The sequence below is a fragment of the Motacilla alba genome, chromosome 1, assembly GCF_015832195.1.
Source record: "Motacilla alba alba isolate MOTALB_02 chromosome 1, Motacilla_alba_V1.0_pri, whole genome shotgun sequence".
Classification (NCBI taxonomy): domain Eukaryota; kingdom Metazoa; phylum Chordata; class Aves; order Passeriformes; family Motacillidae; genus Motacilla; species Motacilla alba.
The window spans coordinates 100522186-100533883 of record NC_052016.1 but is presented as its reverse complement, the minus strand read 5'-3'; positions in this window follow the sequence as shown (position 1 = coordinate 100533883).

The window sequence follows — 11698 nt, the reverse complement described above, 5'->3', positions numbered from 1 at the left end:
TTTTAAAGAACGCAGTTGACTCTTGTAGTGTTCCTTCACTGCAAAGAATTAATGGATAGCATGTGCCTACCCCACAAAGGAACATTATTATTTAATAACTCACAGCATTAAAATGATTTGATAACATGGCCATTAAAAATCAAAATTTAATAGTTATAGACATTTTCTTTGTTGTATGTTGTCTCCAAGTTTACAAGTCAAATGAAAATTTTAGTTAGATGATGTGTTACATGAGTTTTTCTAAAAACAATTTATTTGAAACATTTTAGGAACAAACACTGTTACTTAGAAAAGTCTATAGTTTTGACTGTATTGATACAGGAAGTCAGTATTCCTATATGTTTTAATTCCTTTGGGACCAAAGAACCAAAATAAATTAGATACAAAACATAGATGTCAAATTAATTCCAGCATTTATCAGTGCAAGTTTCAATCCATTTAAGGCTCTGATAAACCAATACAAAGCCTTTTCCCTCAAGTTTGCACGACAACAAAGGCTGATGTATCTTGGTATACATGTAAAACTTGCTAAATTGCTTTGAATCTCTGACAGCAAAGGCTTACTCAAGGCATTAGTCCTGCTGGAGTCAACTGGAGCCACTATATGATCAAATACTTAGGATTTTACTTGGGATTTTATTTCATGCCACATCTTGAGATGAATTAATAGCTTGCCAAGACCGAAAGGAAAGTGCCTCATTGTCCCCACCCACTGCCACCTACTTGATGCCACTTTTCTGATCAGGAACTAAGTCAAATCTATCCATTCAACCATCAGTAAACGAGCTATCATTGTTTGTTCTTGACGGGTGTTTCAAGAACTGGCTTATGATGCCTCCTGGGGGGAGCTCCAAATCTGCCAACACCATCCCAAAGGGCTGCATGGGTGAACATGGGGCAAGGATGGACAGCTCTCAGGTGGGAGCAGCAATTCCTCATTTGAGGAAGAAATGCTTAGCAAACCACTTTGTTCCCATTTTTGTTCAGGGAAGTACCACAGATGCAGCATGTAGGCAAACAAATGAGTGTTCAAAGATACCTGCTAACTCTGTGTTATTGCTTTCCTCCTTCAAATGGAAACCAACACAGCAACTGAATTTACATTCTCCAAAGTGAGAATGAGAGTGAAAGCCAAATAAAATATTTTTTAAAAAATTAAAAATCCTCATCTTCAGATAGATAAATTGGTGGAAAATGCAAAGGATACAAACAAGGATGGTTACAGAAGTATGCCAGCCTAGGGCAGACACGAGGGAAGAGTATTAGCAACTGAGTATATCTGTTATTGTTCTTACATTACAGCAGGTACTGTCCAGTCAGAATTAAACTGGAGGAGGTGAAGTGGCTGATGCTTCAAAGCACTTCCATACTTAGTTGGCACGGTTTTGTAGGCAGATGATAGGACTGTGGGCACAAGCCTAAGACCTTATGATGCAATAAACACATCATCCAGTGAGTCTATAATGATGAGCTATAACTCAAAGAAACACCCCAAACAGAGTCTTCAATAATAAATTTATTTCCTCTGACTTCAATAAGCTTTGAATCATGTTTTGAATAAGCTTTGAATCAATAAAGGAAAAATAATTACTGTTACCACTTGACCAATGTAATACCAATGTCAGCTTCAGAGGCAGTCTACTTGGAAAAAAAATTTGCAAGTTCCATAACAAAGTAAAAAAAAAAAACTAACTAAAAAAAATCACTATCATGTTTATTTTTACCACAGTGATTAGTATATTTTATTTATTTCAAGCCTCAGATCAACCTTTCACTCACACAGCAAGTCACAGCAGTACATACTGTCTTTATACAGGAATTCAAAATTCCTACAGCACACAAACATATTCTTTGGTAGCTTCATTCCCCATGGGCATGCACTAATCAAACTACTAAGTCCAGCACTGTGTCAATACCGAGGCTTCCTCTTGGTTTTGAGCTTTATTAAGAAAAGCATCCATGATCACTGCCGAGTTTCCAAAACTACTTAAGTAATTTGATTCTACCAGTGCTTCACAGAGAATAAATCAGAGAATAAACACACACACAAACTGCTATGAAACTACCAAATACTCATAGACTTGCTAAATACACTGTGAAGAGAATACAATGGTTAGTCAATTAAAGAAGATCTACTCTGTTTATTAATTTTCAAAGTCAGTAAGCAGCAAATATAATTTTTTTTAATTTCTAAAAATAATTCTCATCTGCTAAAAAGTACGCAGGCAGAAACAGTTATTCGTGTGGCTTGTGGCAAAACACGTTGCTGGTTCTTCATAATCAGTAAATTTATTCCACTGGCAGTGTGACTGCCAGAGCACATCAGGCATTGGACACAGAACCCCCAGCTCTGTTGCAGGCTTCTGCCCTGACTCCAGGCGAATCACTCAGTGGCTTTATCCCTTTGTTTCTCCTCCCCATGTCGTCTGCCAAATCGATTAAGGCTGGGATTCTGCTAACTAACTTTTCCTGGAAGAGCAATCCTACTGATACAACCAAACTGGAGGTTAACAACACGTACATTTGCGGGCATCAGGCCAGGCCATTGCACAGCACAACCCAAGGAACTGAATCCCACTCACAGAGACGTCTCCTTGGTACACCACACACCTGAGAGAAGATGTATGACCCTGGGCAAAGCTGCTGGCCACCCAGAAAGGGCCAGTGTAGCCTCTATCAGCAGGTTACACTCCCCTCCCAGCGCTGGAGCGTTCTCCAGCACCAGGCACTGTGCGGCTGGGCTCCCAGCAGGAGATGGGTCAAAGGCACCCACACAGGTTGGAGCCTCGAGCCTTGGCAGCACTGTCCCCATGCCCACAGCAGCCTGTGTCTGCAGGGAAGTGCAGCAGAGAGGGGGGCTGAGGGTGGGAAGGAACAGCGCAGGCCTGATGGTAATAAACCCCTGCTGACCAGGCACTGACAGAAACCAGACAGAGTCTGAACCACAGCCTCCAAGGGCTTCCTTACTGAGGCATCACAGGAGGAACACACATCATAAGGTCACAAACTTGGCCAAGCACCCAAATGACTGCTGCCCAGGATACTACTGGGAAGTGCACAGTGGGAAATCCTGAGCTGGCTCCAACTCTCATGAAGCAATGCAATGAATACTGTACTTAACATCATAGGTAACCCTGCTAAAGATAACAATACAACTCATGTGCTGAGCTGTGGCTCTCAGATTAATTCCAGAGAACCTGTGCTCCACTTAGCAGGACTACTCTTACCAAATAAAGCTGAGCACAGACACTTTCAGAGGAACAGGTTTCAATCAGAGCTCAAAACACTCACTTTAGCAGCACTTTGAAGGAAAGCATGAAGTAGTATGCTCTAAAAGTTTACAAGGCTCACGAATAATATCCATCCCAAGTAAAATGTTTCCATATTTGATGAGAAAAACAAGTTAAACCATGAAATGAAAAAGCCACGTTATTTTTATTTTTTAAACAAGTCATGGTTGATCATAATTGGAAACACGCTGCACCAAGTAACCAGGCTCTTTTGATATGTTATTCCACTAAGAAACAGTACATGATGTTGTTCAGATATGTCTCTTGTTTTATGAATTTAAAAAAGTGAGCATCTGGTTAACACATTCTTCATGACAAATAATAAAAAAAAAAAAATCACTAAGTTTCTTTAGAGCAGTAAAGTAGGGATTCTGCATCCACAGTAACCTATATTAAAATGAGCTTGAAAGTACTTTTAACTCTTGTGTCAAATGGTTAGACTAGTATCACTTTGAACTGCATAAATATAACCATGGGGAAAGATTAGCTTTTAAAGTGGGAGACAAACTGCTGGATTGTCTGGAAAAAGATGCTGCATGTCAGTACCTGCAAATACCTTTTGGGTTTGTATGCCCGGGGATACTGTCAAGAGGTCAAAATGCTCATCTGCTGTCATGGACAAAACCCCCAGATTTTCTAATGAGCATCAACTTTTCACCAAAGGTACTTAAAACCAGAATTATTTGTATTTCATGCCATATATTTACATGATAAATACTTATTTTACCTATGATCTTGCATTGGAGTTTAAGCAGTTGAGTCTATAGTAGAAGTATAAACGAGAATGTGGGCTATGCTTAGTTGACTTCAGAATTTGATATAATTTGTGTTTCATATAATTTTGTCAAGGTTCTTACAGATTTTGTAGTACTAATAACTAAATATTAAAATGTAATTATGTGGAAAATAAAAGGATTAAACTTACAAATGTAATTGTAATGAATTTCTAGTGCTGGTCCAGAAATACATTTTCCATATAAATTATAATAAATATAAGCACTTCTAATTTAAAATTAAGAAACTAGACATGCTCATTTTTCCCAGGATTAATTTAATACAGCTGTGATTATATCTCTTCATTTCAGAGCCAAAGCCAATGCCTACTTTTAAACAAGTTTGTATAGATGGGATTTAATCCCATGCTTAGGGATAAAATAAATTAGACAGAAACCCCTCAACATAGTACTATCTGCAGCATGTTCAATTATCCTCTCCCTTGCAAGTTGTGTACACAACCATTCAAAAGCATTACATGAAATGAAACAAAATCAAGCAGCTTTCTCTGAGTAAATAAAATGCTAGAAAATAAAAATGTTTAGTCCTTCTGCCCTTCCACTGGGAGCTTGTAAGAAGGACAGAAACACATACACAGCAGCAGATGTGGAAGATACACAGAAAATTTGCCACTGGAGGGATTTGCCTGTGGCAGCCAGTCAAAGAGCCACTCCACAGTAGACACACAGTGTTTGACCACTGTGGAACAAGAAGTCATGCTCTTGGTTGATGACCATTATCATACATGTGAAATTGCCTCCCACCTTACAACCATCACACTATTCCCACATCAGTGCAGATTCAACATCCAACACCACAAGTGTGGCCTCAGCGGGGCTGCTGGCTTGAATTCACAGCTCCATTCTCCACACCAAGGAGAAAGCACAGCTTTTCCCAGGTGCAGCCTGCCAGCTATGTGGGAACTCCAGCAATGCCGCTTTGCACACAAAGTGTGGCTGGAAGTTTCTTAAGAGACAGAATTTTTGCAAAACAACATGTTCACCTTCCAAGTGATGAAGAGCAAGGCTGGAAGGGATCAGTGACTAACACACTGAACTACCTACCAACCCCTTCTCTGGAGACACAACAGCAACTGAATCAGCATGCCTGCCCCAAAAGCATATACTAAGCAATATTCAGCTAAATTCTACCAAACTCTGCGTGTACCTCTGCACTTTGGACCTACTCACCCTAGGAGGAGCCAGCCATTCCAACTCCTTAGAGTCAAGGGAAAGAAACAGTAATTTTTAAGCAACAATTTTTCTGCCCTATTTTATATTGGGCTCTAAGGGATGAGAGTTCTGAAAGGTCTCATACTCCGTGAGGTATACAACTTGGTACACCTTTTAGGAACAGAGATGATATCCTTTTACACACCTTTACAATTGCTGGGAAGTTTGCTCAGCTGGGATGTCAAAGGCATATTTGTGCCTGTTCTAATTTATATCAGTAGTCATGAACAAGGTCAACAAGTTTTGACAAGGAAGAAGAGCTCTTGTGAAGCAGATCTTGATATTCTCACACAACTGCCAACTGAAATGCCATCAAACTTAGTAATCCTATTTCCAACAGGTAACAGTGAGGTGGAAAAAAACCCCAAAACAGTACAATCAGACTTCTGGTTCAAATCCACAAGTGAGGGCTTGACTGCCATTCTAGGTAACACTGGACAAATACCAAAGTTCAAGAGCTGCTCCTGAGCCACTAGGCTGAAAACACATGCCTGAAACATGAGAACATTAGAGTGTTCTCAAAGAGCTTAAAAGTATGCTTTTTCCCTCTCCCATTTGGGATAAAAAGTAATCTTTTCCATTGGCTAAATTGAAGAAACATTCACATTAAAAATTTAAATATTCATAGGAACCAGGATAAGGACTCACGTAAGTTGTGAGAAGTCATGTTCAGTCTCCCTTTCCATTACAGTGGATATCTAATTATTCCATGAAAACAGCTGCAGTAAGAAAGAACAAGATCACTCTACCAAACAACATATGGTTAAGACATGCTTAAGGTGGTCGGGGGAAAAGAGGACTGAGATCTTTTTTCAGCCAGAAAGGTATAGGACACTGGTCAGTCCCAGGTAAATGCTCTTGCCTCATAAATATTGTGGAGAGGGGAACAGAAATACTACATCCAGGCACTCTTTCAAAGACTAATCCCTGCCTCCATCACTGCCAAATGGGCTTAGGCTCCTAGTATCAAAAGAGGCTTCAGATTTACAAGAGAATCCTAGAGGAAGACATTTATCTTCCAGAGAGCAGCATGTTTTGAAACACAGGGATCTCCAACTTTAACAGTCAACCACCCTCCTGTTTTGTAAACTGACCTTCAAACAGCTTACCAAGGAGACAAACACCCTTAGCAGGACATACATTCACTTAGGCATCTCACCTGCCACCTAAACGCACTGGATGGTCACACACTAAATATTAGCTGGCTACTGCAGCTTTTGGACTTTCAAGTTAGGAGATATGTCCAGAGAAATGCATCTTCTTGCAGAAGAGATATACAGGGAGAGAAAAGGAAAGCAGGGAAAGCATAAGAGGAACAACCTGGCATTCACAGGAAGGCAACCTCTTCCCACAGCTTTCTCTTCTTGCCACATCCCCACTTGAAAGTCTTGAGCAACCTGAAGTAGGATAAACATTTTAGAGAATTTTTTTCCAATTTTATCAATACTTTTCTAGAGATCTTTTATGGCCTCACCCTTGTCAATGTGAATCTGTCAGTAACAGAGAAGTGAGGAAAAGATTAAGCTAGGCAAGAAGTTTCACCATGTTCCATTATGAAAATACATCACCACTCCCTGAAACCATTTAGTGAAGTGAGCAATACAACACAAAAAAGCTGCATTGAAGCAGGTTATACTCTCCCCTAATCCAGTTTCCTCTCTCTGACAGTGGGTCAAAAGCAGCTGCATACAAAATCCAAGATATGGAGATACTACCCAAAGTTCTCTTTACTTTCTAATGATTTACCTATAGGGACAAGCCAGATTGTTAAAGACCATGAGCCAAGCTCTTCTTAACTTCCTTGGTACTGTAGACTAGCAGCCCTTGGCACAGTGCTTACTTTCTGAAAGCCAGAATCACAAATTTAGCAGGGTGCCCCAACCCTGTTGATTTCAACACCTTCACATTTTTCAGCCTTAATACTTATCACTCTACAGAAGCCCACTAAGTCTTCTCAAAAACAGCCACTCTAACACAATCCCCCAGCAGACATTCCCCACTATTCCTTCAACAAACAGTCCCAGTAATCAAACCAAAATGAAGTCTCAAAGAATGATACTTGGATTTGTTATTTACATTTTTTTTCTATTCTCCTTTGCATGAAATACTCTGCTAAGAAATGATAGAAAAAATTTAAAATATATTTATGTTTCATTTTTAAAACAAATATGGGCATCTGTAACTTCTTACTCTGACTTTAATCTAGAGATGAATTAGAGTTTCTTTCCGTAGTTGATATGAATTTTATAACGAAGTTATAAGAATAAAGAAGTTGGTATTATATTAAGACATGAAAGGAAAAGATGCATTTTTGTCACACAGACATGATAAATATCATCTACATATTATTCCCAGAGGCTAACTAATACTCTGCTGGAAAGTAGAGGCAAAGAGCTTAGTGAGCTGTTTAGAAAAGTAATTTAGGTGGTTAAATCTTCTGAGAACACTAGTTTTGAAATTGGACGCTGGTCAGAAAATAATTTGTGAAAGCAAAAAGCAGATAATTATGTCCTCTTTCTTGCCCATATTTTACTTTCTCAAGCAAGAAACACAGATTACACTGAATGAATGCAATCGTTGCCAGCTCCACTGGATGCACCTTGAATCCTCCCCATCTAATAGTTTTAAAAAAAGTGAAGCAAGCTCAGAATGATTTGCTCTGCAAAATCAAGCAGATACTAAAGCTCTGCATTTTTAAGAAAGGTAAGGTGAATGCAAACCACCAAGTTTACCCGCCCTCAGGAACAAAAATATATGAGACATGCAACCAAGCTCAGTTTAGAAAACAGCACTTATTTCATTGTTTTTTTCATCCATGAGACAGAAAATAATATTTTTTACATGCAGTAGAAAATATTACCTCCCTCAAGAAGAAACAAGCAAAAAAACCCTAAAAAACCCCAACCTGTTAAAGTATGAAAAATCATATGCTCTCAGAGCACAGTGTGCTTTCACAGCACTTTTCTCAAAGCTTCAAAGGGATTTCTTTAAAAAGATCAAAAAAATTAGTGTCAATTACTTGCAACATTACTAGCTCCAGTGCAAGATACACTTTCTTCTGTAATTTTAAGAGCTCTCAGAAATTTACAGAAACAGAGGTGTACTCTACTGTTTCACCAGTTTTTTTTTCTCCTCTCCCACATGCTCTTACACAGGTGTCTTTTATTTGTTTTATGGCTCCCCACATTTGCTGCCAGCAAATATATTTATAAGCAATCAATTACACTCAAGTTTCTAAGAAAGGCTCACCAGTACCAATACAGCATTTTTTAAAATATATTTTACTTACAGCAATGTGTCTGACCACACAACTATACAACTGACACTCACATCTTTTTGAAATTTTATTATGCTGCCAGGACTGTTTCTATGAAACAGATTAAAACCCATCTTTGTCATTTAAGATAGAATACTTTAGAGATTGGCTCTAGTCCCACGATGATTAGCAGAGAATTCCCCTAAATTTCAGGAAGGCTTTCCAACACATCAAGACCTGCATGCATTTTCTCCTACTGCCAACATCCCAGCTCTTTAAAGCTGCTTAGGACATCTCTAATAGGTGTGATAAACACCCCAGGATATCATATTAAGGAGCTATGACTTACAATACAATGCAGTAGCTGAGACTTTATAAAGCTGTGATGCTGCTCTAAAACAACAGAAAGATGGCAGGCACTGCTATGAAGAAATGCTTTGCAGAACACCAGTACTTCCCCCAAGGCATCTGCACCTTTAAAGCCCAAGCTTGCTTGCAAGTGCCAAAGCCCTGATACTGCTGCACAAGTCACATATTGTGATTGACCAGGAAATATACTGAAAAGTGTTCAGTCAACAGTGCAGAAGCTGCACAGCTAGAGAGAACACAAATCCCTTTTAATTTCACATTTACTGAACAAGTACAATATATCATCAACTAACTAAAGTACAGTCCAGGTCAAGCAAGAATACATAACTCTGTCAGCTGATCCACATACAAATATCAGTCTTATTTCAAGTCTTTCTGCTTAAAATAAGACACTGCACAGCAAGGTTGATCTCACAAGCTGCAGATCTCTGGAAGTTAGATGTTCCATTTATGCCAAGCATATAGGCACCCTGTATGATCAAGGGAGGTGGTTTTGTGCCCATCTCCAATCTCGAGAGGCTTTGTCCAGCCTCTTCCATACTGAAAAGGCACCTGTATCCTTTTAGTGACTACTTATGGAAGACGGATCCTTCTCTGAAGAGGAGTCTTTTGGTAGGCTCCTAAGGTGCAAATGTAGGCATTACACAGTTACTACTACAGTTCTGCATAAAGTGCAACAGCATTGGCTAGATTAGAAACAAGCACCATATACCTGGAAATCTAAACCAGGAACATGGACCCTTAGGACATACTGGAGACATTTGAGCTGCAATCTGCAACACAGAAGACATGAAGCAGCTTCATTTATGACACATACATGAAGGTCCCTTAAGAGTCTCATGTCCTGTGGTTAACCTATAGCCTCTCCCTTTTTAATTGGAGTCATGTCCATCAGACCAAAACAGGATCCCAGCACAGCTGAATTTCACAGAACCTATTACGAAAAACACAGATAAATTGCCTCCTCTGGAATATCCTCCCTCAGCTTGCAAATAATCCCATCCCGTCTGGGCTAAACAATCCTACCAAAACATTCCTACAGCAAACACAAGCTGCTTGTTTACAACGAGGAAAAAAAAAATCAAGCAACCAAGCAACCTGAGGCACTAACTAAAGATACAGCAATTCTGAGTGTCTTTCACTTTGATGCCTCAGCCTCTTCAACAATCACCATCAAAAAAAAAAAAAAATCAGATTCAATCTACATTTGAGACAAGAGACCACACATACACTTTTCTATGGAGCAGAAATAAGTCCTGGACAAAATCATATAGGAAATATACCTATAGGAAATAAACCCAGCATGAACAGGCTTCTCTATATCAAAGCTTTTCAAATTACAGTACAAAATACTCTGTGGACTGTATTAGAAGTCCTTATTTCCAGTAGCTATTTTTAGCTAAAATACCTTGAAAAATTAATTGAAGCAATTAATTATTACTATACCAGAAAGATATTATGTGGTTACAAATGGCCAAAAATATGACCTAAGACAAAGAGGAGAAATGGTTCTGAGCTTCCCTATTAATATCTCATCACAGCTACAAAAAATCTTGGAAATCTCTGTCAAACTAAAAGTTACCACATTCCAGAAGCAGGGAAGTTAAAGAATATTGTCACCATATACACCAAGAAAAACACACCTATGAGGAAAAAACCTCCATGATTCAATGAAGAAACAGAATTTCAAACTTAAAAGACAGATGGTAAGGCTGTTCATTCCAACCATTACAGTCATAGCCACTGTATACTATCTCCTGTACCACGTATTTTCAATGTTTTTCCTAAACTGAATCAGATTTTACACAAGTCCCTCTTGCTCCTGAATTAATTCAAAATTACCAAATATGAGACAACAGATTTTTATGTATCAAGTACAAACAAGGGTAATTCTTACCTGGAGTAAGAAAATAATGTGTATCTAATGCAAATAATGAGTTAATGTATTTTATGACATCCTAAAATGTTTGGCTACAGAATCAAAACTAAGATCTTACTCAGGTACACACACACACACACAACACAGCTATACTAATGAATAAGATAGAGCCACTTCACAGCCCAATAAAACAATGGGTTTACATGGTAAAAAAATTAAATTAGGATTGCAAAAAAATTTAGCATATAGATTCAATAAAAAACTTCTTTGTCCACACCTTCAGCAGAACTTAATAAAACTTTGTCTTCAGAGTAGAATGAAGTGTCAGCTACTCAAATAACCCATAGAAAAGAAATTGGAAAACCCCTCAAGAAGACAGGCAAAAAATGAGTGCCTGATGAAGGGGTTAAGACACCTGACTAAAGACAGGACATACAAACTTTATTCCAGTAGGGGTGTAGAGTTTAAAGTTGTCTCCTATGCATCACTTCTCAAAATAACTCACTATTTCCTGTGAACATGTTCTGAAGTCCCAGCACCTTTTCTTTTTAATTGTTATAAGCCCTTCACATTTTGTTTCTCCTGTGCCTCATTAAGGATGCAGCATAAGCTGCAGTAATTCAACACTATTTCTCAGCAAAGTAGAGTAGAATACTTTAGCAAAGTAAGTGGAATACCATCCCAAATCTACTTGACACAAAACATCATGGAAATAACTCCCAGTATGTGTTTTTAAAACAGTAAGGCTAAAATGCTGTCACCTTGTAAAAGTGACCACAGCCAATCTATGAGAACACAGAAAATTGAAAAGATCCACTTTTCAAGGAGACGAGGAGAGGAACAGAAAATACTGCAGCATTTTCTGTTAATATGACAACATACCATCCACATGGCCAGT